This window comes from Balaenoptera physalus, assembly GCF_965194825.1.
Source record: "Balaenoptera physalus genome assembly, chromosome: 4".
NCBI classification, from domain to species: Eukaryota; Metazoa; Chordata; class Mammalia; order Artiodactyla; family Balaenopteridae; genus Balaenoptera; species Balaenoptera physalus.
Window position 1 is genome coordinate 4,894,830 of NC_138891.1, and position 27,166 is coordinate 4,921,995.

The 27,166-nt window shown below is 38.1% G+C and overlaps 1 protein-coding gene and 1 pseudogene across 1 annotated transcript; one reads left to right on the plus strand and one right to left on the minus strand.

The window, feature by feature from the left end:
• Positions 1 to 27,166, plus strand: part of LOC309660304 (uncharacterized protein) — an 897,320-nt gene that overhangs the window by 484,690 nt on the left and 385,464 nt on the right.
• LOC309660281 (serine/arginine-rich splicing factor 11 pseudogene) lies at positions 17,023 to 18,478 on the minus strand (annotated as a pseudogene). Its single transcript has one exon. The product of its transcript is annotated as a serine/arginine-rich splicing factor 11 pseudogene (transcript).

Below are 27,166 nucleotides of genomic sequence, written 5' to 3' on the forward strand. Positions count from 1 at the left end.
GAAAGATGGAATTTCTGGAAATTTCAACTCCTCATACCCTAAGGAGTAAAGCATTAACAGGGGAGAAATCATGGCATTTTACCCTTGTCACTCCAACCTCCTTCAGAGGAAATTAGGCTCATTTTCCCTCCCCTAGCTACCAATCTCCTCTTTACATAAAACACATTTTAAATTAAAGTAACTTAGAAAATGAAAAGCAGGGACCTGAAAAGGGGAGTATGATAGGATTTGTCTCCAAATTATGATTTCAATGAATAATTTGGGACTTAAAGATGACTAAAGGTCTGGGTTTTGACCAGAACCTAGCTTTGTTTCCAGCAGGTGTATTCCAAGGGTGCTTTTAGCTTGCTAAATCCATGCATCTCTGCCCTGAGGGAAGCTGCTTTTTTATGACTGAAGAGCTTTCTACTTCAGTGGTGATTTGAGGTACTTTGAGCTGGAAGTCTGTACTTCTGAAAAGAATGAAAGTGCCTGGAAACCAAATAAGAAGAGAGCTAGCTTCTCTGTGTACTGAGAGCAGAAGCTTTTAACTTGGGCCCCAGGGAACCTCAATTAGAATCAAGCAGCATAGCTCAGGGAAGCATATGTATTCCAGGGCACTAGGAATCAAATCTAGACCTTTCCTTTTAGTTTCTTAGTTTCCTTGGTTCCTCTCCTCTCTCCCACCCTTCATCCAACCTTTAGTATTTCCTCTGTATTTTTGTCACCGAGTCCAAGCTCATACTGCTTGCTGCATGACAGGCCAATAATCGAGAAATGGTGCTGAAGCAAGAAAGAGCGACTTTCTTCGGAAAGCCAGCAGATGGGAGATGGTGGACTACTGTCCCAAAGAACCATCTTTCCCGGCTTTGGGTGCTAGTTTCTTTTATGGAACAAAGAGGGGGAGGTAAGAGGTAAAGTTAAAAAAAAGGCAGTAAGTTGTTGTAGATACTTCCTGGTTCTGGCCAGACTCCAGAGAGGGGATGTGTTAATTTCTTCCCCCCTGCAGCCATTCACAGGGGAGTCTGGTCAGGATGTTTCCTGTGAGCTAAACAGGTATTTTAGCTTAACACCCAGGCATGGAAGGCAGGGTTCCTGGAGATGGGTCATTATGTATACTTTAAGCTATAGACAATATCCTTTTAGTGATTAACCTGTAGCAAAAGCAATAGAATACAAAGATTAAAGTAAAAGAAACGGGTCCAGTATGGAGTCAGGTTTGTACTTCTCTATTATGTTTTCTACTTGTCTGATTTTTCTAATGTCTCTCCCTTTCCCTCCATCCTTCCTTCCTCTTCCCCTGTCCTTCCTTTCTTCCCTCTCTCCTTTCCTTCCATCTGACTTCCATTACTTACTTCTTTTGTTCAATTTTGCTTCCTTTATATAACAATATAACATAGATTTTTAAAATCATCTGCTTTTAAAAATTTTACTCTGTGGGCTTCCCTGGTGGTGCAGTGGTTGAGAATCTGCCTGCTAATGCAGGGGACACGGGTTCGAGCCCTGGTCTGGGAGGATCCCACATGCCGTGGAGCAACTGGGCCCGTGAACCACAACTGCTGAGCCTGCGTGTCTGGAGCCTGTGCCCCGCAACAAGAGAGGTCGCGATAGTGAGAGGCCCGTGCACCGCGATGAAGAGTGGCCCCCACTTGCCGCAGCTAGAGAAAGCCCTAGCACAGAAACGAAGACCCAACATAGCAATCAATCAACCAATCAATCAATCAATCAATCTTTAAAAAAAAAAGAAAGCGGGTGGATTCTTCTTAAAAAAAAAAAAATTTTACTCTGTAACCAAATCCATAGAGGAACATCTGAGAAGTATAATACTTCTTTATGTACCAGCACTTCAGCATGGAGCTGTTCTTCTTAAGTTCTAGTGATCCTTGATGGCATTCTTTAGAGGATGCTTGATTCTGCTTGAAGGAACAGAAGAAGCCTCTTACATGACCAAAATCTCGAGTATTTTATTAAGATGGTCATGTTCCTTTTTATTTTTCAATCCACAAGTAGATTCTAGGGAATATATGCAGTTGGCCCTCTGTATCCATGGTTCCAGTGCAGAGCCTGTGAATACAGAGGACTGACTGTACTAGGCCATTTTATATAAGGGCCTTCAGCATCTGTGGATTTTTGATATCCAGCATGGGGGTGGGGTGGGGTGGTCCTGGGAACAATCCCCAACAGGTACCAAGGGATGCAGTGTAATGCCAAAGTATAGTCACAGTAGTCTGTTACACATGGCTTTTGCCCATGTCTAGTTAAGGACTTTCCACGTGCAATTAAGAAATTCTACTCTTTCTCAGAACTCCTTACCACAAGGTAGCTTCAGTTACTATCTATAACACTAAATTGGAATAAAAGAGTCAAATTTACCATCCTGTGATTCAATTTCCTCAATGCTTAAGTGCATCATTGTCACTAAGATGTGGAAATGAAAATAATAGTATAACAGTTTACCTCCCATGGCGTTACAGGTATAAATTATTGTCCTTCTCAAGAAAAGAATTTTACATCATATCTTTCTTCTAAACAGACACCTTGGTAAACAGAATCAGCTACTGAAGGAAGTCTTTGCAGGGTTGGTGCATTAAAGGTTACTTCAGAGGAGTCTGAGATGAGGCTGTCACCAGATGTACCACCTGTAAATAGAAAGGGCAGAGTGAAAATAGCATGAGCGTATGTATTAGGCATTTAACTGCACAGCCAGAAAGAAAAACTTAGAGCTTTTTTTTTTTTTTAATACAGCAAGTTCTAATTAGTTATCCATTTTATACATATTAGTGTATATATGTCAATCCCAATCTCCCAAATTTAGAGCTTTTACTTACCTTCTTTGAGTCCTTGGATGAAACATATGTTCCGTACTTCAGCTTCCTTATCTGCCAAACAAAGACTCAAAAATAATCAGGGATATTTTTGAAGTACAATTGAAATATTGAGCTAGTGTTTATTCTCTGGAAAATGAGAGACATACATGAGACGGATTAGCTCAAGATGGCAGAGTAGAAGGATGTGCCCTCACCCCTTCTTACGAGAACACTGGAATCACAACTAACTGCTGAACAACCATCGACAAAGAAACACTGCAACCTACCAAAAAAGATACCCTACATCCAAGGACAAAGGGGAAGCCATGGTGAGAAGGTAGGTGGCACGCAATCGTGATAGAATCAAGTCCCATACCCACAGACTGGAGAACAGTTGTACCACAGAAGTTCTCCTACTAGAGTGAAAGTTCTGAGCCCCACGTTAGGCTTCTCAGCCTGGGGGTCTGGCAACAGGAGGAGGAGCCCCCAGAGAATCTAGCTTTGAAGGCCAATGGGATTTGATGGCAGGACTTCCACAGGACTGAGGGAAACGGAAACTCCACTCTTGGAGGGCACACACAAAGTCTTGTGCGCACGAGAACCCAGGGGAAAGGAGCAGTGACCCCATAGGAGACTGAATGAAGCCTACCTGCTGGTGTTGGAGGGTCTCCTGCAGAGGTGGGGGGCAGCTGTGGCTCATGGCAGGGACAAAGACACTGGCAGCAGCAGTCCTGGGAAATAATCATTGGCATGAGCCCTCCCGCAGGCCACCTTTAGCCCCACCATTAGCCTGTAGGCTCCAGTGATGGGACGCCTCAGGCCAAACAATCAACAGGGAGGGAACAGAGGCCCACCCAGCAGCAGAAGACAAGCAGATTAAAGTTTTACTGAGTATGGCCCTGCCCACCAGAGAGACAAGACCTAACCCTACCCACCACCAGCCCCTCCCGTCAGGAATCTTGCACAGGCCTCTTAGATAGCCTTATCCACCAGAGGGCAGACAGCAGAAGCAAGAACTACAATCCAGCAGCCTGCAGAATGAAAACCACAATCACAGAAAGTTAGATGAAATGAAATGGCAGAGGATTATGTCCCAGATGAAGGAACAAGATAAAACCCAAAAAAATAAACCAAGTGAAGTAGAGATAGGCAACCTTCCAGAAAAAGAATTCAGAATAATGATAGTGAAGATGATCCAGGATCTTGGAAAAAGAATGGAGGCAAAGATCGAGAAGATGCAAGAAATGTTTAACAAAGACCTAAAAGAACTAAAGAACAAACAAACAGAGATGAACAATACAATAACTGAAATGAAAAATACACTAGAAGGAATCAATAGCAGAGTAACTGAGGCAGAAGAACAGATAAATGACCTGGAAGACAGAATGGTGGAAATCACTGCTGCAGAACAGAATAAAGAAAAAAGAATGAAAATAAATGAAGGCAGTCTAAGAGACATGTGGGACAACATTAAATGCACAAACATTCACATTATAGGGGTCCCAGAAGGAGAAGAGATAGAGAAAGGACCCGAGAAAATATTTGAAGAGATAATAGATAATATTCAAATAGATAATATTTGAAAATTTCCCTAACGTGGGAAAGGAAACAGTCACCCAAGTCCAGGAAGCACAGAGTGTCCCAGGCAGGATAAACCCAAGGACAGGATAAACATGCCAAGATACATAGTAATCAAATTGTGAAAATTTAAAGACAAAGAAAAAATATTAAAACCAACAAGGGAAAAACAACAAATAACATATAAGGCAACTCCCATAAGGTTATCAGCTGACTTCTCAGCAGAAACTCTTCAGGCCAGAAGGGAGTGGCATGATATATTTAAAGTGATGAAAGGGAAGAACCTACAACAAAGAATACTCTACCCAGCAAGGCTCTCATTCAGATTTGATGGAGAAATCAAAAACTTTACAGACACACAAAAGTTAAGAGAATTCAGCACAATCAGAGAAGAAAAAGAAATAAAAGGAATCCAAATTGGAAAAAAAGTTAAACTGTCACTGTTTGCAGATGTCATGATACTATACATAGAAAATCCTAAAGATGCTACCAGAAAACTATTCATCAATGAATTCGGTAAAGTTTCAGGTTACAATATTAATACACAAAAGTCTGTTGCATTTCTGTACACTAACAACAAAAGATCAGAAGGAGAAATTCAAGAAACAATCCCATTTACCATTGCATCAAAAGAATGAAATACCTAGGAGTAAACCAACCTAAGGAGACAAAAGACCTGTACTCCAGAAACTGTAAGACACTGATGAAAGAAATCAAAGACAAGACAAACAGATGGAAAGATATACCATGTTCTTGGATTGGAAGAATCAATATTTTCAAAATGACTGTACTACCCAAGACAATCTACAGATTCAATGCAATCCCTATCAAATTACCAATGACATTTTTCACAGAACTAGAACAAAAAAATCTTAAAATTTGTAAGTAGACACAAAAGACCCCAAATAGCCAAAGCAGTCTTGAGAAAGAAAAACAGAGCTGGAGGAATCAAGCTCCCTGACTTCAGAATATATTACAAAGCTACAGTAATCAAAACAATATGGTACTGGCACAAAAATAGAACTATAGGTCAATGGAACAGGATAGAAAGCCCAGAATTAACCCACTCACCTATGGTCAATTTTTGACAAAGGAGGCAAGATTATACAATGGAGGAAAGACAGTCTCTTCAATAAATGATGCTGGGAAAACTGCACAGCTACTTGTGAAAAAATGAAATTAGAACATTCTTTAACACCACACACAAAAATAAACTCAAAATGGTTTAAAGACCTAAATGTGATGTGAGACATTATAAAACTTAGAGGAGAACATAGGGAGAACACTCTCTGACATAAATCACAGAAAGATCTTTTTTGATCCACCTACCAGACCAATGGAAATGAAAACAAAAATAAACAATTGGGAACTAATTAAACTCAAAAGCATTTGCACAGCAAAGGAAACCATAAATGAAATGAAAAGACAACCCACGGAATGGGAGAAAATATTTGCAAATGATATGAACAACAAGGGGTTAGTCTCCAAAATTTACAACAGCTCACATGGCTTAATATCATCAAAACAAACAACCCAGTGAAAAAATGGGCAGAAGACCTAAATAGACAGTTCTCCAAGGAAGACAACTGATGGCCAAGAAGCACATGAAAAGATGTTCAACATTGCTAATTATCAGAGAAATGCAAATCAAAACTACAATGAAATATCACTTCGCACCAGTCAAAATGGTTATCATCAAAAATCTACAAACAACAAATGCTGGAGAGGGTGTGGAGAGAAGGGAACCCTCCTACACTGTTGGTGGGAATGTAAATTGGTACAGCTCCTATGGAGAACAGTATGGAGGTTCCTTAAACTAAAAGTAGAGCTGCCATATGATCCCACAATCCCACTCCTGGACATTTATCCTGAGAAAAACATGGTCCAGAAGGATACATGCACCCCAGTGTTCATTGCAGCACTGTTTACAATAGCCAAGACATGGAAGCAACCTAATATCCATCGACAGAGGTATGAATAAAGAAGATGTGGTACATATATACAATGGAATATTACTCAGACATTAAAGAGAATGAAATAATGTCATTTGCAGCAACATGGATGAACCTAGAGATTGTCATAGTGAGTGAAGTAAGTCAGACAGAGAAAGAGAAATATTGTACGATATTGCTTATATGTGGAATCTAAAAAGAAATGATACAAATGAACTTATTTACAAAATAGAAACAGACTCAGGGACTTAGAGAACGAACTTATGGCTACCGGGGGTGAAGGGTGGGGGGAAGGGATAGTTAGGGAGTTTGGGATTGACATGTACACACTCCTATACTTAAAATTGATAACCACGGAGGACCTACTGTATAACACAGGGAACTCTGCTTAATATTATGTAACAACCTAAATGGGAAAAGAATTTGAAAAAGAATAGATACATGTATATGTATAACTGAATCAGTTTGCTGTACACCTGAAACTATCACAACATTGTTAATCAACTATACTCCAATATAAAATAATAAGTTAAAAAAATGAGAGACATGTAGAAGAATAGGTACAATTAACTTCAAACGTGGCTCCTGAGAATGGCCAGAGGTCAGTGATGGCAGATTTGCAGTGGGATTTAATAATTAAAGGTATGATGTGGAGGCAAATGCCAGTGATTTCCTTCAGTCACTCAGTGATCCCTAGTATGAAGCCAGATGAAATCGTTGTCAGGTTTGCATCTAAACTACTGCTTCTTACTTTCAGAGAAGGATGCATCTGCCCACTGTTTAGATGGGTTGCCATGTGCCACAAATATTCCTGAGAGTCTACGTTGGGTAGGAGTTTGATTAAGATGATTTAGAGATATGAAGAATGGGATGGAAACTGGAATAGTATTTATCTGTCAAATATTATAGTTCTTATAGTAAGAGAGGAGGGTAATTTGCAGTGCGGAAACATGCATTGTTTAACCCTGTGTGAGGCCAACATTCAGCATCCAGGATTGAGCTACTTCATGAATATCACACTGCCTTTCTCTTTCGGAGTGTTCAGTCTGCAGACATTTTGTATTCTATTCATAGATTTGGTAAATGAATAGGTAGAATGTTTTAACTTTTGGCCAACTATGGGGAATGCTGGATTCAATTTGTTTTCTCAATATAGGTTAACATCTATACTTTTCAAAGAAATGTTTCTTAAATGTTTCAATGTACTAAATGCTTTCTGAAGACATGAAAATAGAGATTAATAAACGTGATTAAAGTGAGTATATGTACAACTGAAAAAAAAAGTGGCTATAGAAACTTTAAAAAAATTATTTAAATCATCTTCAATTTTTGAGCAGTGCTTTGTAGTTTTCAGCATAAACATTTGCACATGTATTGTCTGTTATACCCCTCAGTATTTCAAAATTTTAATATTATTTCAAATGGTACTAATTTTTAAATTTCACTTTCTAATTGTTTACTGTTATTGTATAGAAATACAATAGATTTTGTATATTAATCATGTATAATGCAAACTTAAACTCACTAGAACTTTAAAGAAAGTGATTGAATTGAATCTATTTGAAATTGTAAGTTGTTACAAACAACATAATTGTTTTTTACTTATTTTTCACTTTAGATATATTGTTGAAGTAGAGTTGATCTGCAATATTATATTAGTTTCATGTGTACAGCATAGTGATTCAATACTTTTATAGATTATACTCCATTTAAAGTTATTACAAAGTCATGACTATATTTCCCTGCACTGTACAATATATCCTTGTAGCTTATTTTTTTTATACATAGTAGTTGTATCTCTTAATTCCCACCCCTAATGTGCCCCTCATTTTTCCTTCCCCCACTGGTATCCACCAGTTTGTTTTCTGTATCTGTGAGCCTGTTTCTGTTTTCTTATATACATTTCTTTTATTTTTTATATTCCACATGTAAATGTATAGAGTATTTGTCTTTCTCTGTCTGCCTTATTTCATTAGCATAATAATCTCTAGGTTCATCCACATTGATTCAAATCAAAGAAGTTCATTCTTTTTTATGGCTGAGTAATAGTCCATTGTGTGTGTGTGTGTGTGTGTGTGTGTGTGTGTGTGTGTGTGTGGAATATATATCATATCTTCTTTATCCATTAATCCGCTGATGGACACTTGGTTGCTTCCATATCTTGGCTATTGTAAATAATGCTGCTGTGAACATTGGGTGCATGTATCTTTTCAAATTAATGTTTTCTCTTTTTCTGCATATATACCCAGGAGTGGAATTGCTGGATCATATGGTAGTTTTTTTTTAGTTTTTTGAGGAACCTCTGTATGGTTTTCCACAGTGACTATATGAATTTACATTCCCACCAACAAGGCACAAGAGCTCCCTTTTCTTCACATCCTTGCCAACATTTGTTATTTGTAGACTTTTGATGGTAGCCATTCTCACAGTTGTGAGGTTATAACTCATTCTGGGTTTGATTTGCACTTCTCTGATGATTTGTAATGTTGAGCATCTTTTCATGTCTGTTGGCCATCTGTATGTCTTCTTTGGAAAAATGTCATTCAGGTTTTTTGCCCAGTTTTAATTTTTTTATATTGAATTGTATGAGCTGCTTGTATATTTTCCGTATTAACCCCTTGTCGGTCACATCATTTGCAAATATTTTTGACCATTCAGTAGGTTGTCTTTTCATTGTCAATGGTTTCCTTTGCTGTGCAAAAGCCTTTAAGTTAAATTAGTTCCTGTTTGTTTATTTTTACTTTTGCTTCCTTTGCCGTGGAGTCAGATCAAAAAAATATTGCTGTGATTTATGTCAAAGAGTGTTATATGTTTTCATGTAGAACTTTTATGTTTTCTGGTCTTACATTTATGTCTTTAATCCATTTTGACTTTATTTTTGTATAAGGTGTGAGGAAATGTTCTAATCTCATTCTTTTTTATGTAGCTTCTCAGTTTTCCCAGCACCAATTATTGAAGAGACTGTTTTTTCTCCATTGTATATTCTTGCCTCCTTTTTTTTTTGCATCCTTTTTTGTTGTTGTAGATTAATTGAACATAGGTTCGTGGGTTTATTTCTGGGCTCTCTGTTCTCTTGCATTGATCTATGTGTCTGTTTTTGTGCCAGTACCATGCTATTTTGATTACTATAGCATTGTAGTATAGTTTGAGGTCAGGAAGCATGGTTCCTCTGGCTTTGTTCTTTTTTCTCAAGTTTGCTTTGGCAAATGATGGTCTTTTGTGGGTCCACATAAATCTTAGAATTATTTGTTCTAGTTCTGTGAAAAGTATCATGGGTATTTTGATAGGGTTTGCATTAAATATATGGATTGCTTAGGGTGGTATAGCCATCTTAGCAATATTAATTCTTCCAATCTGTCAACCCAGGATATATTTCCATTCTTGTTATCATCTTCAATTTCCTTCATCAGTGTTTTGTAGTTTTCAAAGTATAGGTCATTCACCTCCTTGGTTAAGTTTATTCCTAGGTATTTATTTTCTTTAATGCAATTTTAATCGGATTTTTTCTTTTTTGCTCTCTTTCTGATAGTTCATTATTAGTGTATAGAAAAGCAATACATTTCTGTATATTAATCTTGTATTGTGCAATTTTGCTTAATTCATTTATTAGTTCTAATAGTTTTTTGGTGGAGTCTTTAGGGTTTTCTATACATAGTGTCATGTCATCTGCAAATAGTGACAGTTTTACTTCTTCCCTTCCAATTTGGATGCCTTTTATCTCTTTTTCTTGTCTGATTGCTGTTGCTAGGACATCCAATACTATGTTAAATAGAAGTATCAAGAGTGGGCATCCTTGTCTTGTTCCCAACTTTAGTGGAAAGGCTTTCAGCATTTCACCACTGAGTATGTTGTTAGCTGTGGGTTTGTCACAAATGATCTTTATTTTGTTGAGATATGTTCCCTCTATACCAACTTCGATGAGAATTTTTATCATGAATGGATGTTGAATTTTGTCAAATGTTGACAAATAAAATAATTGGAAGTGACCTCGTTTGTTAATGTTTATGCTTCTGTAATTGCTTGGTTTACCTATAAACCTAGGGATGCTGCAATGGTTTGCTTTGGTGACATCATTTATCTAGATTTCTTGGACCCTTAACAAAGTTTAACATTATAAATATTCTGATTTTTCATTTGAAAATTTTGTGGTTTTTTTTATCATCTTTAATTAGTGTTTTCTCATGCCCTTTATCCTTGAGTGACTGTAGGACTTTCTGTGACTAAAACAGCTGTTTGGTCCTTTGAAAATAGCCTCACCTTTCTATGTCCCCTCATCATAATGTGTCCAAGGCCGGGAGGAACCCGCATAGAAATTTGTTTCAATTTTCTAAGTGCAAATATAAAATATTGAACAAAGTACCCAACTAACACCCTCTTACAAGTTATAACGGGAAAAAATTAACAATGTGTGTGCCATCCAATGACATGCTAAATATAAAGTTTTAAAATTTAGGAACAATGTATCTAGAAAGCAGTTACTTCACAGACATCAACTTCTCTGTAGGATGTATTGATTGTCTTGTCTTTTTAGAAAAATAATTTTAGGCGGTACTATTTAAAAATAAGTGACCCCCTTTCTTTATCCAGAGCATAGATAGTGCTTTAAATAGATAAAATCACCAGTTTTTTAAAAAAATGTGAATAGATAATGTTCATAAAATATAAGTTTGCTTATCTTTAAAGTTCTAAGTGACACATTTGTGGAATGTGTCACTTAGTGCATTTAGGAAAGCACGGTTATCAATGTGAGGGCACAATACAGAACTCAGCCAATTTGTGACACAAAAAATAAAGCAAATAAAGCAATAAGAGTAGCAGAGCAGCAAAGTCTCATTTGCCCTAGGTTGTTCTTTTCTCTAAGTGTAGCCAAGAGCTTAGCACTCTGAAATCCATCCTGTACCAGACAGCAGCACAAAAGCAACAGGGGACACGGGGAGCAAAGGAAGATGCCTGCCTTTAGTTGAGGTTCCCTAGGCTGCTGGTTTGGTCTGGGCTGTTTCAGGGGACACAGAAGGGAAAGAGGACCATGTAGAGGAGTCCCCGTTTACCAATGCTGTGGCGTATCTACTACCTTTACACCTAGAAAAGTGGTCTGGAATCCTGGGGTTTCATCTTCATGCCTCCTTAAGGGAAGATTATGGGAAGAGGGAGTCTTTGTGGAGACATTTTATTTCCCCTTAGAGACCAAAAAATTCTAGTAGATACCATTCTAAAACACTGATATGTTTGTGTCATTCTTTTGTTTCAAACTCTTCTATGAACTTCAATTTTCTAGAGTTAAGTCCATCATGTTTTGCACGCCATTTTTGTTGCTTCTCTTACCTTTGTATCACCTATTTACTATATAATCCAGCCCCTTTGGGGTCTTGCCATATCTTGAATATATTCTGTTCCTCCTCCCCCCATCCCAGGGCTGACACTGGCTCTTGCCTACCCAATAAACATCCTGCTTTCCCCTCAAATATTCCTTTCCTGCTACAAGAACCTTGATTTGTTAGCCAGTGGCTAGAGATCCTATGTTGTGAGGGTATGTAGACCCTTCAGCCATATTCAAGAAATTATCCATATTAGCCTGAGTCACCATGATCTCATTTTTCCTTTGACTCAATACTGCCAATGAGATATAAGGAGAGGTCAGCTGGGGGGGAATTTGTTAAAACATTGGATTTTCTAACACAAGGGACACTTGCCGCTAATCTTGCACTTTATACCTTCTTATTAATTGAACACAGATGTGATTTCTGGAGACATGGCAGCCCTCTTGTGACAATGAAACACCAAACATAAAAACAAAAGATTAAAGCTGAGGGTGATGGAGAGTAAATTAGAGCCTTGGTATGTAATGATATCTTGAAGTGTCTGTACCAATTCTGAGATACCTTCTTTTATATTTATTGTTAAGTTAGCTTTACATGACATTTTGATCTAAGATACTATTAATAGACTCTCTGTTACTTGTAGCTGGAAGCATTTCTTCACAGTTGTGCATTTGCCAACACTTCTGTAGCGTCCTTCCTCACATACCAGCTGTAGAAATTCAATTGTCGTTAGTATAAGAGTTCAATTAGGGTTCAACTAGGAGTATGTAGAATGAAAATTTTATTATAGGAATTAGACCTGAAAAATATATGGGAGGGAATGAGGAAAAGAAGATGCAAAAAGGATCAAAGAAAAATCACCAACCAGAGAGGGTGTTAGTGAATGGTGTTGAACTGGTAGGAAACCAGGCACATCCAACTGCTGGAGTAGATCTTCCAAAGAATATAATGAAAGTTAAAGTTCAAGAGTGAGTAATGGACGGGGAGGGAGGGAGGAAATAGAGAAATAGTTAGCTCTCAGATCACTACACACAGATATGCCAAGGATGGCATTTTGAGGTTTTTTTTTTTTTTTTTTTTGGCCATGCTGTGTGGCTTGCGGGATTTTAGTTCCCTGACCAGGGATCGAACCCACGCCCTTGGCAGTGAAAGTGCAGAGTCCTAACCACTGGACGGTCAGATGCCAAAGAGGGGACAGGATTTGTAGTATTGCTAAAAGCATAGAGCTGGAACTAAACAGCCAAAGAGTAGTCTGGTTTCTGTGAAAACGCAGTGTCACTAGGTGCAAAAAATGAGTGGAGTTGGCACCAAGATATCTAGAAATTATACAACGATCTGAAAGAGCCTCTAAAATAACTATGTTTAAACTATTAAAATAGATAAAAGGGAGATAAGCCATAATGAAAGAATACAATCTTGTTAAAGTTAATGGATTTTACATTTTATGGCATTTCAATTAATTTCTATTTTTATTTCAATAGTCACAGGCAGCCAGTGGTTGTTACAGTATTAGAGAGATCTTAAGATAATTTTGTATTCCTAAATGGTTGTAGAATAATCACTTCTTTGCTTCTTTCACTTTTGTCATTTGAAGTTCTGGGAGAAAGACATCCTTTCCCATTAAAAAGTTGATTTGTTTACGTAATAAGAGACATCAAGTTTTGAAAATTGGAGTGCAGCAACTCTGAGATTGACTCTCATGAGTCATTAGAAAGAGAGAAAAATGGGAAATGCACTTCTGTTTTGTTATAGCTCAAAAGAAGATTTTCTAAGGCTTTTCCGAAGCTGTTGCCGACTCACAAACTATGTTGTACAAATCTGTAGTGACTTCATTATCTGTTACCTGTTATCGCCCTGTTGAACTAAAGTAAACTGTTGTGTTATGTGACCTATAAAATGATATTAAGCATTTTATTACTTGCTTTGCTGTCAACTTGAACGTAAGACAGTTATTAAAGATTACATGGAGAAGATTTAAAGGATTACAAATGTTATTTTACAGAGCTGACAGGTTGCCCTTAATGTCTCCAGTCATAAAAGACAAGAAACGGGATAAATCTGAAGCCAGTGATATAAACTCAACAGGCAATGTGATGAATAGAACACAGACACAAGTAATCTTCTTTTCCATATTCCCTTTCATTTTTCTAATGCCTATGCCATTACTTTAACAGCTTCTAGATGATGTAAATTGGAAAGCAGGAACATTTAAAAGAGTAATTCCACAGAGGGAAAGAATGCTTCTTTACAGTCGCATTAGATGCCTGAGTGTGATCTAGACTTTCATCATCCACTGCTGAATTTATGGATGTTAGAAAGTAGGGAAACTAAACAGGAATGGGGCACGTCTGATTTTAGACTTCATTGATAGTGTGAAGCAACCAGTAGAGGTGAAATTTATTTAGCAACCTGGATTATGTTTCCAAAGAGATGTATTTTCAGTTTCTTGTTCATGTGACAATTATGCTCAATCTCAGGTCCTGAGCCACCAACTAGGAAACGTGAGCTAAACGTAAAGAGCTAAGCGCGCACCACTTACCTTCATAGGTGTTCCTCCCGAACTGCATTTCTTCTTCTGGTCTAGTTACTGCTAACAACAAAGCTGCCCTGCTTTTACAGTGCCCCCTGGTGCACAGGTGGGGAATCATCTCACCCAGCATCTTTTCACCTTCATCTCACCCAGCATCTTTTCACCTTTTTTTTCCGCCTTAGGAACACAGAAGCCTATATCATTTTTGTCCTTTCTTTCATATTTGATTTTTCAAAACTACAATTGTCTCATAAACGGTCTATTTTTTTCTCCTATCTGGAAATATCTTTTAACTCTATCCCAACTTACTAAATGGGCTGAACATAATACACCACAGAAACAGACTGCATTTTTCTTCTCCCATCATTCCTTTCAACCTTTCTCTGTTGGCTCTCCTTTCCCTGGCACTGAAGGCATCTGAGCAAGATACAGGAGCTCTCTTGTCATTTTCAATTATAAGAACAATCTTATTTTTTGATAATCCTCACTTTCAGGGTTAAACAATCCTTAGGTGATCCGATTTCAAAATTGAGCCTCAAATGTTATTCAGATTCCCCAAGTCCACTTAGACAAGGCTGTGATCTGTGTTTTATTTTTTCTCTCTCTCCCGTCTGACTTTTCCAGACTCAACATAGCGAGTGTAGAGATTAGAAGAAAAAGGACAAAATGTCTTTTATACCTGGTACAGTTTGTGGCTACTGGTCATGATAGGTATTTTGTGCTGGTTTGCTACTGCAGTGTATTTTATGTTCTTTGAGAACAACCCCCTTTGCCAGATTTCTGGTCTTGTGTATTTGCCTAATTGGAGCAATACATGCTCCAACATACCACTTGCTTAAGCTCACACCCACTCCTTTCCTCAACAAATTGATCTGTTTGCTTTGCCCAAGCAAGCAAGGCCCTCCTGGGTTAAGGTCCCATCAAGTTGGCTCACACCTGGATGTTGTCCTACACCCACCTGGCAGGGCCAACTCAGGTATCCCTGCCACACCAACGTGGGAGTGCAGACCATAAACTCCTGTTGCCCTACTCTTGACTCTGCCATTGGGGAATGTTCCAGAGGCTTCCCACCTTCAGAACTTTCTGGAGAAGCAGGCACCAGTCTTTACAATCAAGCAGAGACAAGCTCTCCCAAGCACTCTGTAGACATCTGAGTTGGGTGTCGGTTTGACAGTTTCTGCAGCTTTGCAGGCATCTATCTAGCTGGGGTATGGGGTATTTATTTCACCCTCTTAGAGGTCCTCCTTCTCTGTTAGTGCTTTTCTTGGCAGATCTCTCAAAGTCTTATGAGGAGGGCAAGAGAAAAGCCAGGTAATTTCCTTACTTATTAATTCCAGAGCACTGAACTCCTCTTCTGTATATATTTAAGTTAACATTTATATTTCTATTTACATCTACTCTTACTTTATATTTATATTATTTATGTTTGTATTATATTTGTACTTATTGAATACAGTTAGGATAAGGGCAGAAAGGCCAGTTTGGTCACCTTTTGGGGAAACTTGTTGGGTTTCCCCAAAAGGGAAGTGGAGGTGTAGGGAGGGTGTTTCTAGCTATTGTTCTCACGTTTGCGGGCTTCAACCAAATTTCTGAGATAAGGGGCAAGGCCATTCAGCATTACATTACATTTCTTCTTTGCCCTGTCTTTCTTTTTTCTTTTCTTTTTTTTTCTTTTTTTAAGTTTAAGGGTTTTATTATCAAAGTCTTGTAAAACAATTTCAGAAACTGTACATCAACATGGCACAGACTACAGTACTTTTGTTTTTACTGCACAAAAGTGAAGCTTGGAAACTCCTGTAAGAAAACAGTTGCCTAACTACTTTGCATTTAACATGGAATCACTGTGTGCCTCAGATTACTACTGCAGTAACAGTAACACAAAATGTATTGGTTTTATACAACTTGAGATCAAATAAAAAGTACATTATCAAGTAGGTTTGTCTTATTTTTAAAAGCATATGAAGGTCAATTTAAAATGCACTATCCCCCTTTTCCAACGAGATTAAAACAAATTAATAAAAGAGTGGAAAATTGAAAATCAGGGCAAGAGATAACTTTCTTTTACAGATGGACTTCAGGATAGGCAGATAACTTTCACTGATGTAGATGTTCAATAAATTATTTTAGGGAAAAAAATTCCCAGACATCATATGAAAAAGTATACAGCTCTACTGCAAAATATGCTATTTACTTACTGCTAAAGACAGTTTCATTTGAAATCTTGTTTCTGTAATTAAAGTCTAATTATAGCCATCAAAAAAGGTTAGTGCATATATAACCTTTCAAAGTTAAAAAAAAGCCACAAAATTTTAGCCTCAAGGCTTAAAGGATTATCTGTTTCCAATGCTCATTTCCAGTTGTAACTATAAGAATGTTAATTTGTCATGTCAACAAACAAGACCATAAGTAGATCCATCATGTTGGAAGATTTGAATGACATTTAGGATATTCCGGCCACAATTAACATGCAGTCAGTGCATTCCCTACGTGGCTCTATTACGGCAATGAATCAAATTCTAGAAATACTGTAAGTAAACTTAATAAAGGAGATCATACGACATAAACAATCCATGCCTACTGTAGATGCGTGCAGCTTTTCATTTTTGTTATGAAGCTGACTCAGAATAGTAAAACTGCTTGTTTACTCAATCAGATTTCTACCTGTCAAGAACTGGTTACCCATGTATCATTTTTCTAAAAGCTTTTGGATGTAAATAACTAATATCAACATCAAGAGCTTTATAACCATTTATGACTCAGAGCTGTATACATCTAGATTTGAGATGAACAAATACAGCATTAAGAAATCACCCAGAGGAATGACACTGATGCATGTATACAGTTGGATTCCCACAGAGGCAATATTCAGTCGCTCATATCATGTCTTCTTCATGATGATCATCGCCATTCACTTTGGATTCTCTTAGTGAATCACCAGTTCCCTTTTCCACAGAACATTCTTTTGTCTTTGGAGAACCTGGTTCTTTTGGTTTCTTCTCCTCTTTTTTCTCTTTCTCGCTGTCATACCCTTGTTCCTCTTCATCGTAATCCCGTGTAACCTGTTTCACATCTGTATCACTCTCTGATTTTCTTTCCCGTTCCCTTCCCTTATCTTTCCTTTTCTTCTTCTTGCTTGTGGATCGTTCTCTTTCATCTCTGCTTCTTTCTTTGTCTTTATCTTTCTTCTCCTTTTTATGTCTCCTAGGGGATGGTGAGTGAGACAATTTTCTTTTGGGAGACCTAGGCTTTTTAGGAGATCTTGTGCCACTTCTGCTTCTTCGTCGTCATCTCTCTCTGCTTGCACTTCTGGAACGTCTGGCTGTGCTATAACTTTTTGGTGGTGTTTTAGAACATTTCTTTTCTTGGTCTTCTTTCTTTTTGTCTCTGTTTTTTGATGTGCTCCTTGACCTTCTACCCCTCTCTCTGGAATGAGATCTTCTCTGTCTTGGACTTTTGGATTGTCGTCTACTCCTTGACTTAGAATGTGATCGCCTTCTTGATCTGCTTCTTGACCACTGTGCCTAGAAGATGAGGGACTCCTCCTCCTCCTAGAACATGATCTTGACCTCGAGTGCCTTCGTTTTTCTTCCTTCTTACCTGGTTATATAGCAGCAGAAGTTAGGAAGTGTGACTCTAGTACTCTCGTCATGGCTTCCTCTATTTCTTTACTAGAGGTATCTGATTTCAGACTTGGTGAAACAAGACCAGCAGCTACATGATTCAACTTGGGATCAACAGTACTCATAAGTTTCAGCAACTGATCTGCAGCAAGAGACTGAGAGTCCAAGTTTGCTCCAGGAAGCCCAAGCGCAGCAAAGGCAGGACCAAGAGAGGAGCTCCCAAAGCAACCAATGGAACAGGGCCAATCTGGGTAAGTGGGTTAGGAGTAGGCAGGAGTCCACCACCAGGCAGAAGACCTGCCACTGCATTAGCTGGTGCCAACAGAGACAAAGCCTTAGTCTCATTAGGAATAACTCCTTCTGCATATGGTACGACTATCAAAGCTCTGTCAACGAATACAGTGTTTGTCAGATACTGTGCCACAACTGCTGAGTCCGGATCATGGAACTTAACAAAGCAGGCTCGGGATGAGACTGGCAAAGGCGAATCATCAGGCGGGAAGAGGCTCAGTTCGTCGATCTTCCCTAGGGAACCGAAGAGGGTCCGCATCTGCTCAGAGCTAGCGCTCGGGGAGACATTAGTCACCTGGATTACCTCGGTGCTGCTGCCTCCCCCGCACCCCGGCCTGCCGCTGGGGCCCGGGCCCCCAGTGCTGGGGACGATGGTAGGGTTGCTCATGGCGCTGCTTGCCTACTCGTTCTCGAGCGAAGTAATTCCAAGACACAAGGCCGGTACCGGCAACGGGATGGGCTCCTCTGTCCTCCCGCCCCAGACGCTGGCGGTGCCCTGTCTTTTAAGATGACCCGTTGCAAACATCAGGAAAGTCTCTTTTAGTACCTTTGCTTTCTGTGTTTATAACAAAAACAGAAACAATCATCACGTATTGAGGTTTTAAGACATGGAGCAAACAGCTAAATGGTTTACAGGTATTATCTCATTGTGATCACAATCATTTTGAGAGGTCGGTCTTATATTCCCTGTTATATGGATATGAAAATCAAAGCTGGGAAAGGTTAACTAATTTATTTAAGAATTTACAGACAGTGAGAAGCTTAACTTGGATTTGAACTCACATTTCTAAGATTCTAGAGGCCATGATCTTAATTCCCACATTATACTGTCAAAACATGATGGGTGCTTGTCTAGGTGAATTACCCTATTGATACACTAGCATTAAGGATACATAACACTATTAAAGAAATTCATATAATAATCAACAAATTCTGTACTTTTTAATAGCTCTTGAAATTGTCCTGAGTTACCATGCAGATTATCACAAAATCTCTGCCCCTCTGTGCTCGTCTAATTCCATTTCCTATTCCTAAAACAACAGCACTTAGGTTAGAGAACAATCTCTTTCCACTCCCCTCTGGGGGGACTAGCCTGCATTGCCTGAGGAACCTGAAATGACCTCCCTTAAGATTCAGTGCTGGGTGTCCTGACCACCTCCCTCTGTTCCTCTAGACCCACAACTAGAGTCTAACGCCAGCAGACCCCTGAAGGTGAAGTGCAAAGTGAGACCCATGAGGAGGTGCAACTTGGGTTCTCCAGGAAGCAAATTCTGGGATGGAGATTTGCTTACAGAAAGTTTCTTGGGGCATGCTCGCAGGAGTAATAACTGTTAGAGGGAAAAATTGGGCTGTGCTGCAGTCACAGCAAAGGCCTCAACCACCCCAAGGGAGAATTGGAGCTGGGAGACCTGTTCATAATTGCACAGCTGGGGGCAGGGAGCTGGACATTTAAGTCCCATGTGAACCCGTCATTGGATGCTGGCTGCCACAAGAAAGGGGCTGTGATGTCGGAGAGGGCAGCTGTCTTCAACTGAGCATAATTCCTGGAGAAGGCTGAGATCAGGGCTGTCAGCAGGTGCATGCCCAGCAGACAGACACAATTCCTTCAGCCTCGGAGGGGCATCTGAGGACAGAATCCTCTACAAATATGCGTTCATTCTATTGTTATTTTCAATTTAACTACTTTGAGGGACTTTTTTATGAGTTGTCATAGGCTTCAGTGGGATTTCCAAGTATTATGCTCTTTTTTCCTAGAAATTTTTATGAGAAAATCTATTTCAAATACAGTTTATGCACTATGTTTTGTATCATGATGCATTTAAGAATCAAGCTCTCTCTAACTGTGAGGCCTCGCTACATTTTTACCAATCTTTTGAGACAAGTGTAAACAAAATGACATAGTATGTTTGCAGGCTCCTTATTGAGGAAAAAGTAAGTAAATCAAAATTAATTAGGCAGTGTTCTAGTCATTGTGTACATATGATAAATTGTTTAATCTTCACAGTAAATCGATGTGAGGGATAACATCGTTTCCATTATTCAGAGGAAGAAACTGAGGTTCAGAAAAGTTAAAGAAATTAGGCAAAATTTCATATCACTGGCTGCTTCAGGAATTCCCTGTTTTAGTGAAAAAGGTATATGTCTGTATTAGTTATACATTGTTGTATAACAAGTCACCCCCAAATTAATGGATAAATAGTAAACTGTTATCATCTCATGTAATTTCTGTGGATCGTGGAAGTGGCTTAGTTGGGTGATTCTGGCTCAGGGTTCCTCATTCGGTTGGTTGCTGAGATGTCCAAGGAACAATATGGAGGCTAGGATGGTTAAAATGTTGGAAGGGAGTGATAAGCAATGGGGCTACAGTCACTGAAAGCCTTGACCAGGGCTGGAAGATCCACTTCGGCTGTTGGTTGGAGGCTTCAGTTACTTGCTGCACGGACGTCCCCGAAGGGCTGCTTGTATGTTCTCACCACATGGTAATTGGTGATAGAGCAGGAGGAAGCTGCAATGTCTTCAAGGACCTAGTCTCACAAGTCACACACAGTCCATTAGGGGCAGTGGGGATGGGCCACACTTTGGGGATGGGAGGCAGTTGAGTAATTTAAAAATTTGTAGACATATTTTAAAACCATCACAATGTTAAGTATGTTAAAGTAGCGTGTATGCTTTATTTTCAAAATTTTCATCACAAATTGGGCACATTATAATTGAACCAACTTTCTTCTTTATTTTTAATTGGAGTATAGTTGACTTACAATTTTGCATTAGTTTCTGATGTACAGCAAAGTGATCCAGTTATATATATATACATATATATACATATATATATATATATATATATATAGTCTTTTTCATATCCTTTTCCATCATGGTTTATTACAAGATACTGAATATCTTTCCTTGTGCTATACAGTAGGCCTTTGTTGTTTATCTATTTTACATACAGTAGTGTGTATATGTTAATCCCTAACTCCTAATTTATTCCTCCTTCACCCCCTTTCCCCTTTGGTAACTGTAGACTGTTTTCTATGTGTGTGAGTCTGTTTGCATTTTGTAAATAAGTTCATTAGTGTCATATTTTAGATTCCACATATAAGTGATATATAGCATTTGCCTTTCTCTGTCTGAGATACTTCACTTAGTATGATAATCTCTAGGTCCATCCATGTTGTTCCAAATGACATTATTTCATTGTTTTATATGACTGAGTAATATTTCATTGTATATATATATATATATACCACATCTTCTTTATCCATTCATAAACATTTAGATTCCTTCCATGTCTTGGCTATTGTAAATAGTACTTCTATGACATTGGGGTGCATGTACCTTTTCAAATTACAGTTTTCTCCAGATATATGCCCAGGAGTGGATCATATGGCAACTCTATTTTTAGTTTTTTAAGGAACCTCCATACTGTTTTCCATAGTGGCTGCAGCAATTTACATTCCCACCAACAGTGTAGGAGGTTGAACCAAATTTCTTGATTGCTACAAGAAGCAGGCCTTTTATATGGCAATATTTTCTTAGTTATGAATATAGATTTTCTCATGTACAGTGTTAAGAAGTGGAAAGAATGTTCATTCTTTATGGAAATTTTGAATATTTTAAGTATTAAAAGATTGTCTTATTAATGTAGCAATAAATATTTTCATGTTTAAAATTATTTTATTCATGAATTTATCCAGTGATTATTTATTGAGGGCATGCTATTCACCAATACTGTTCTAGGTGCTGGGGTTAAAGCAACAAACAACACAGGAATCATGATATACCTTCATACATCTTGCATTTTAATGGCAGAGGTGAACAATAGCAAGTAACCAGATGAGTAAAAACCATAATCTAGATTGTGAGCTATGAGTCAGGGTAAGGTAATAGCTGGTGGAGTGTCTGTAGGCAGGGACATTGGAAGGCGGTGGAGGGGAGAGTAAGAGAGGGCATATTTTTGGTTACCAAAGACCACCCCTGACAGGCTAACACTTGATATGCTCAAAGAACACTATGGAGGCTAGTGTGGCTGAAATGTTGGAAGGGAGTGACAAGAAATGAGGTTGGAAATGTGTCCAGGGACCAGATCCCAAGGGTCTTGGAGGCTATAGGAATTAAAGACTTTGAGTTTTACTTTAAGTGTTATATAAGCCAAGGGAGGCTTGAGAACAAGAGAATGATATGGTCTGACATACATTCTAAAAGCCAGATGCTTTTTGGAGAATAAACTCTAGTGGGATAGAAGTTCAACCAGGACTCCCAACTGGGAGATGACCCAGAATCCAGAGATGACAGTGTCTTAGAATAGGGGACAGGACAGGGGAGGGAAATGGTCAGACTCAGGGACATTTGTACAGGGGAGAAATCAAGGGGTAAAGGGTAACCCAAAGGCTCTGACCTCATGGCACTACTCAGTTAATATATAAATGACTACTTTTCTCTCTAATTTATGCTCGCTGCTGAAATGTTTTCAGACATTGTTTTTCCCCTTGAAGAAATTCAGAAAACAACTTAGTTTGAGAAAACGTTCTTTACCACTACCAAGTTATTAAATTAACTTTTCCCCTGTTACCCAAGCTTTAGTCACATTAATACTGCACTCAGAGAGCGAGAGATCAATAAAGCCTTTAAATACCCATGATTATTAGTTCATATACATTTATATAAAATTATTTAATAAAAATATCAATATTTAATTTTAATTTGGTATGAAGTGAAGTTTGTTATCAATTTTAAATTTCTTTTGATAACTTTTTTATAGTTTAGGAGTCAAAATATTCTATGTCTGGTAATTGAATAATGAAGCAATTGGAAATGAACCTCAAAACTCTCTTCTTTAATTAATAGTCACTATTTTTGTAAAATTTCTCAAGTGGATGGCCTCTCTTATTAGATTTTCTCTTATTTTCTGATTGAGCAGTGCTAACCAAATAATAATAGACTATGTTATGTCATGTATTAAATATTCCAAACTTTATTTCTTCATGCTCTAGGGTCATTAGTTTCCATGGATGTTAAAATGTTTTAAATGAGAATTAAAACGGATTCACTGTTCAAATAAGTTTTAGAAATATAAACCAAGTTGAAAAAATTTCCCAGAATTTTCTAGAGCATTCAGTGTATCAGTGTGCATTTTCTCTGTCTAAAGAGGAAGTACAATTTACATAACTAAAACTTATTGACCAAGTAATAGTTTAATTTCCCCTTTAGTAAAAGGCTTGCCTATCCTTTTCCCTTCATTAATATTACTCTATTCACTTACTTATGGAAAATAGAGTATATATTGATAGTGGATTGAAATTCACTTTGAATTTCATCAGTATTATTCATTTTTTTCAATAAATATTTGTTGAGCGACTAGTATGGGTGTTTAGGGCCAGGGATACAGCAGTGAAAAAAATTGACATAATCTCTGATCTTGAGAATTTATATATGGTCTTCAAACTGAGTCCCCATATCTGCTGGAAGAGAAAAAGACATTCCCAGAAACTGATGAATGGTTTTTAGGGAATACAGTTCCAGATTTTCAACTCTGTGCATAATGTTTCCTACAATGAATGTACCTGAGAAAGCTCTGGCAAACGGTTCCTGCCCACCCTCTTCTCCCCACAACCCTATCACAAAAGACATTTCTCTAGCTTTGCACAAGAAAAGGATACCATTACCCACCTCTTACCTCACTTATCTTACTTCAGTGCATTGTTTCATGGAGGAAAATCTTCCCAGCACCAGCCCCAGGTTGGTGTTGATGTTAAGAAAGCTAATAACCCTAATCCACTCGTCCTTGCTCACAGCCCCACCCGCACACTCACACACACACACACACCCCTTGTCTGTTGTGTCTGTTGTTGTGTCTCCCTCTCCCTCCCTTCCTCCCCCTTTTCCTCCCTCTCTTACACACACACACACACACACACACACACTGTGTCTGTTGTTGTGTATCCCTCTCCCTTCCTTCCTCTCCCTTTTCCTCCCTCTCTTACACACACACACAATCCTGTTACTTAAGTGAGAAGTTTGTTGTTTTATTAACTCTCAGTGCTGACCAGAAGGGCGGTCACCTCCAGGATTGCCCTGTGACCAATCAGGGTTGGAATTGCAGCCTCACTTTATGGCACATCCGTTATCCAATTCTGTGAAGAGGCCATCGTTGTGTGAGGAGTGGGGAGAGCCAAGCCCGTTTTGCTAACTCAGCAGTTCAGGAGTGTTGCTGCCTTAGCTTGAATCCTGGAGGCTTGGGTCCCAGGCAGCTGTTGATAATCCAAGGCAGCTTTTTGGAAGGAAGTCACATCAAATTCCCTTCCCCATTTCTTATTCTTCACTTAAGCTTCATTGAGTCCCATCTCTTTTGAAATGAAAAATGTGCTGACTAATACAGTTTGTTTTGTCCAACAAGAAAGTGGATGATACAGTGCCATAATGTTGAATTATCAAAACATGAATTACGGGAATGTTAAGAAACCATCTCTCTTTCAACCAAACTACAATTCCTTCCTGCCCTCTGCCAGCTCCTGTAGCATTGCCTAAGGGTCCTGCATGATCAATTTGAATTATTTAGAGTTGGTCTCTCTCCCTCCCTCCCTTCCTTCCTTCCTTCCTTCCCTTCTTCATTTATTTTCCATGATACTGCTTGATTGGAATAAACAAGAATATGGCCTAAATGCCAGGCTTAGCAGATGCAAACCATGAATTGTAATGATTTTTCCACCAGTCTTTATTTCAGCTGATCTAATTGTCTGCCAATTTGGTGTTTCCAGGGTGTGGAGGTCAGAAAAAGTAAACTGGGCTTAAAAAATGCTTTGGAGTAATTAACATCTGCTTTTAAGTAATGAGATTGCAATATCAGTTGATATAATAAAAACAAAATACTGATTTTCCTATTCCAAGTCCTTTTCCAAAGCAGTTTATAATGATGTGATCTAACATATCATGTTGAATGTTTTGCTGTGTTCCAGGAACAGTGCTAGTCACTTTAAAATGATTATCTGATTTACTGCATAGAAACTATGAGATAGGTATTCTTCCTATTGTTATTTCTATTTTAAGAAGAATAAGCCTTGGGTGGGAAGAAAATGTCCTTAAATACTAAACACCTATAAGTATGAAGTGCACACTGTTGGCACCCCCCAAAAAGTAAAATATTTTATTAACATTTTATAGGGATTCCATGTTGAAATGATACTGTTTTCGATATGTTGGGTAAAGTAAAATTTGTAACTAAAGTTAAAAAAAAAAAGAAAGAAAGAATAAGCTGCGGTTGAGAGAATTTAATGAACCTGCCCAGGGCCACACAGCTAGCGAATGGCTTGGCTAGAATTCAAATCAGGTCGATGTATCTCTAGAGCCTGAGATTTTACCACAAATATCTTACACAGGGTCACACAGCAAATGCTCAGATATGGTTGGTTAAATTATTAGTTTCAATATGTCGTTTCTCTAGTGTTTCACTTCACATCTCTGCCACAGCTTCATGGTGGATAGAGGAACCTTACTGATTTGCCTTCTCATTCTGAGTGGCCATTGCCCATCCTGCCTGGGTGCCACCATGAGACACATGGAACTTATTTGAATGGAACCTGCAGGCTGTAGATGAGCCCAGCCAAACCCACTGAGATCAGCTGATTCCAATCTATTCAAACGTGCGCATGAGAAGAAATGACAGTTGTTTTAACCCAATGAGTTTTTTTTTTTTAATCGAAGTATAGTCGATTTACAACGTTGTGTTAGTTTCAGGTATACAGCAAAGTGATTCAGTTATACATATATATATATATATATTTTTTTTTTTTTCAGATTCTTTTCCCTTAGGGGTTACTCCGAAATACTGAGTATAGTTCACTGTGCTATACAGTAGGTCCTTGTTGGTGATCTATTTTATATATAGTAGTGTGTGTCTGTTAATCCCAAACTCTAATTTATCCTCCCCGCCTTCCCCTTTGATAACCATAAGTTGGTTTTCTATGTCTGTGGGTCTATTTCTGTTTTGTATATAAATTCATTTGTATCATTGTTTTAGATTCCACATATAAGTGATTTATGGTATTTGTCTTTGTCTGGCTTACTTCACTTATTGTGATAATCTCCATGTCCATTCATGTTGCTGCAAATGGCATTATTTCATTCCTTTTATGGCTGTGTAATATTCAATTGTATACACGTACCACATCTTCTTTATCCATTCAGTCCACTGAGATTTGCTGTGGTTTGTTACACAGCATTATTATGACAATAAGTGACATGTTGCAGAAAATGAATTAAGACGTTCAAAATGCACTGGCTGAATTTGGTCTGTAGACTTGGATTTTTTGTTTATTTTGTTGTTTCGTTTTTTCGGTCAGAATCATTTTAAACTTCTTTCTAATCTGAATGTCCTCAGGAGGACAGGTACCCTCCAATGTGCTATGGTTCCCAAAACTCAAACCAGTTCTACCTGGGATTTCTTACACCCGGTTACATTCCCACCTACCTGGCCCTTGACAGAATTTCAGCTTGTGATCTTTGCCATAGTCTGTAATGGAGAGGCCCTAAGCTTTCACCTGGTGTATATTTTATCTCCTCCTTGATTTAAATTTACTCTCTAGAGATCTGTATCACATATTGAATCTTTGGAGTAAGTCAGAAACCTGGATAGATTGTGAAAGTCAGTAGGAAATAGTCACTGTTTTGGGTTGTTTTTATTTAGTTTATTTTATATAAACATATATATTATATTACATTATACTATATTATATTGCATTGTAATGGATTAATAGAATTTTGGAATTTTGTTTAGATATATAACATATTAAATATATGTAATATTCAATGGAATAATAGAATTATAAATTAGATTAGACCTGAGAATATAAGGCATTAAAAACTGCTTAGTTTACTTGGAAAAATTATGTGGCTTATATCTGTTTAATGATTTAATCAAAAGTGGAAGTCTTTACTATTGACATAGAGAAATCAAGTGAACTGTTCATTTATAGTACAGTTACGAGTGTAATTTTATCCTTCAAATTCTTCAATTTTGGTCACATAAAACTTAATATAAATCTTAGTGATTGTTCTTTGTTTATTCAAAGTAGGTATAATTGAATATGTACATATA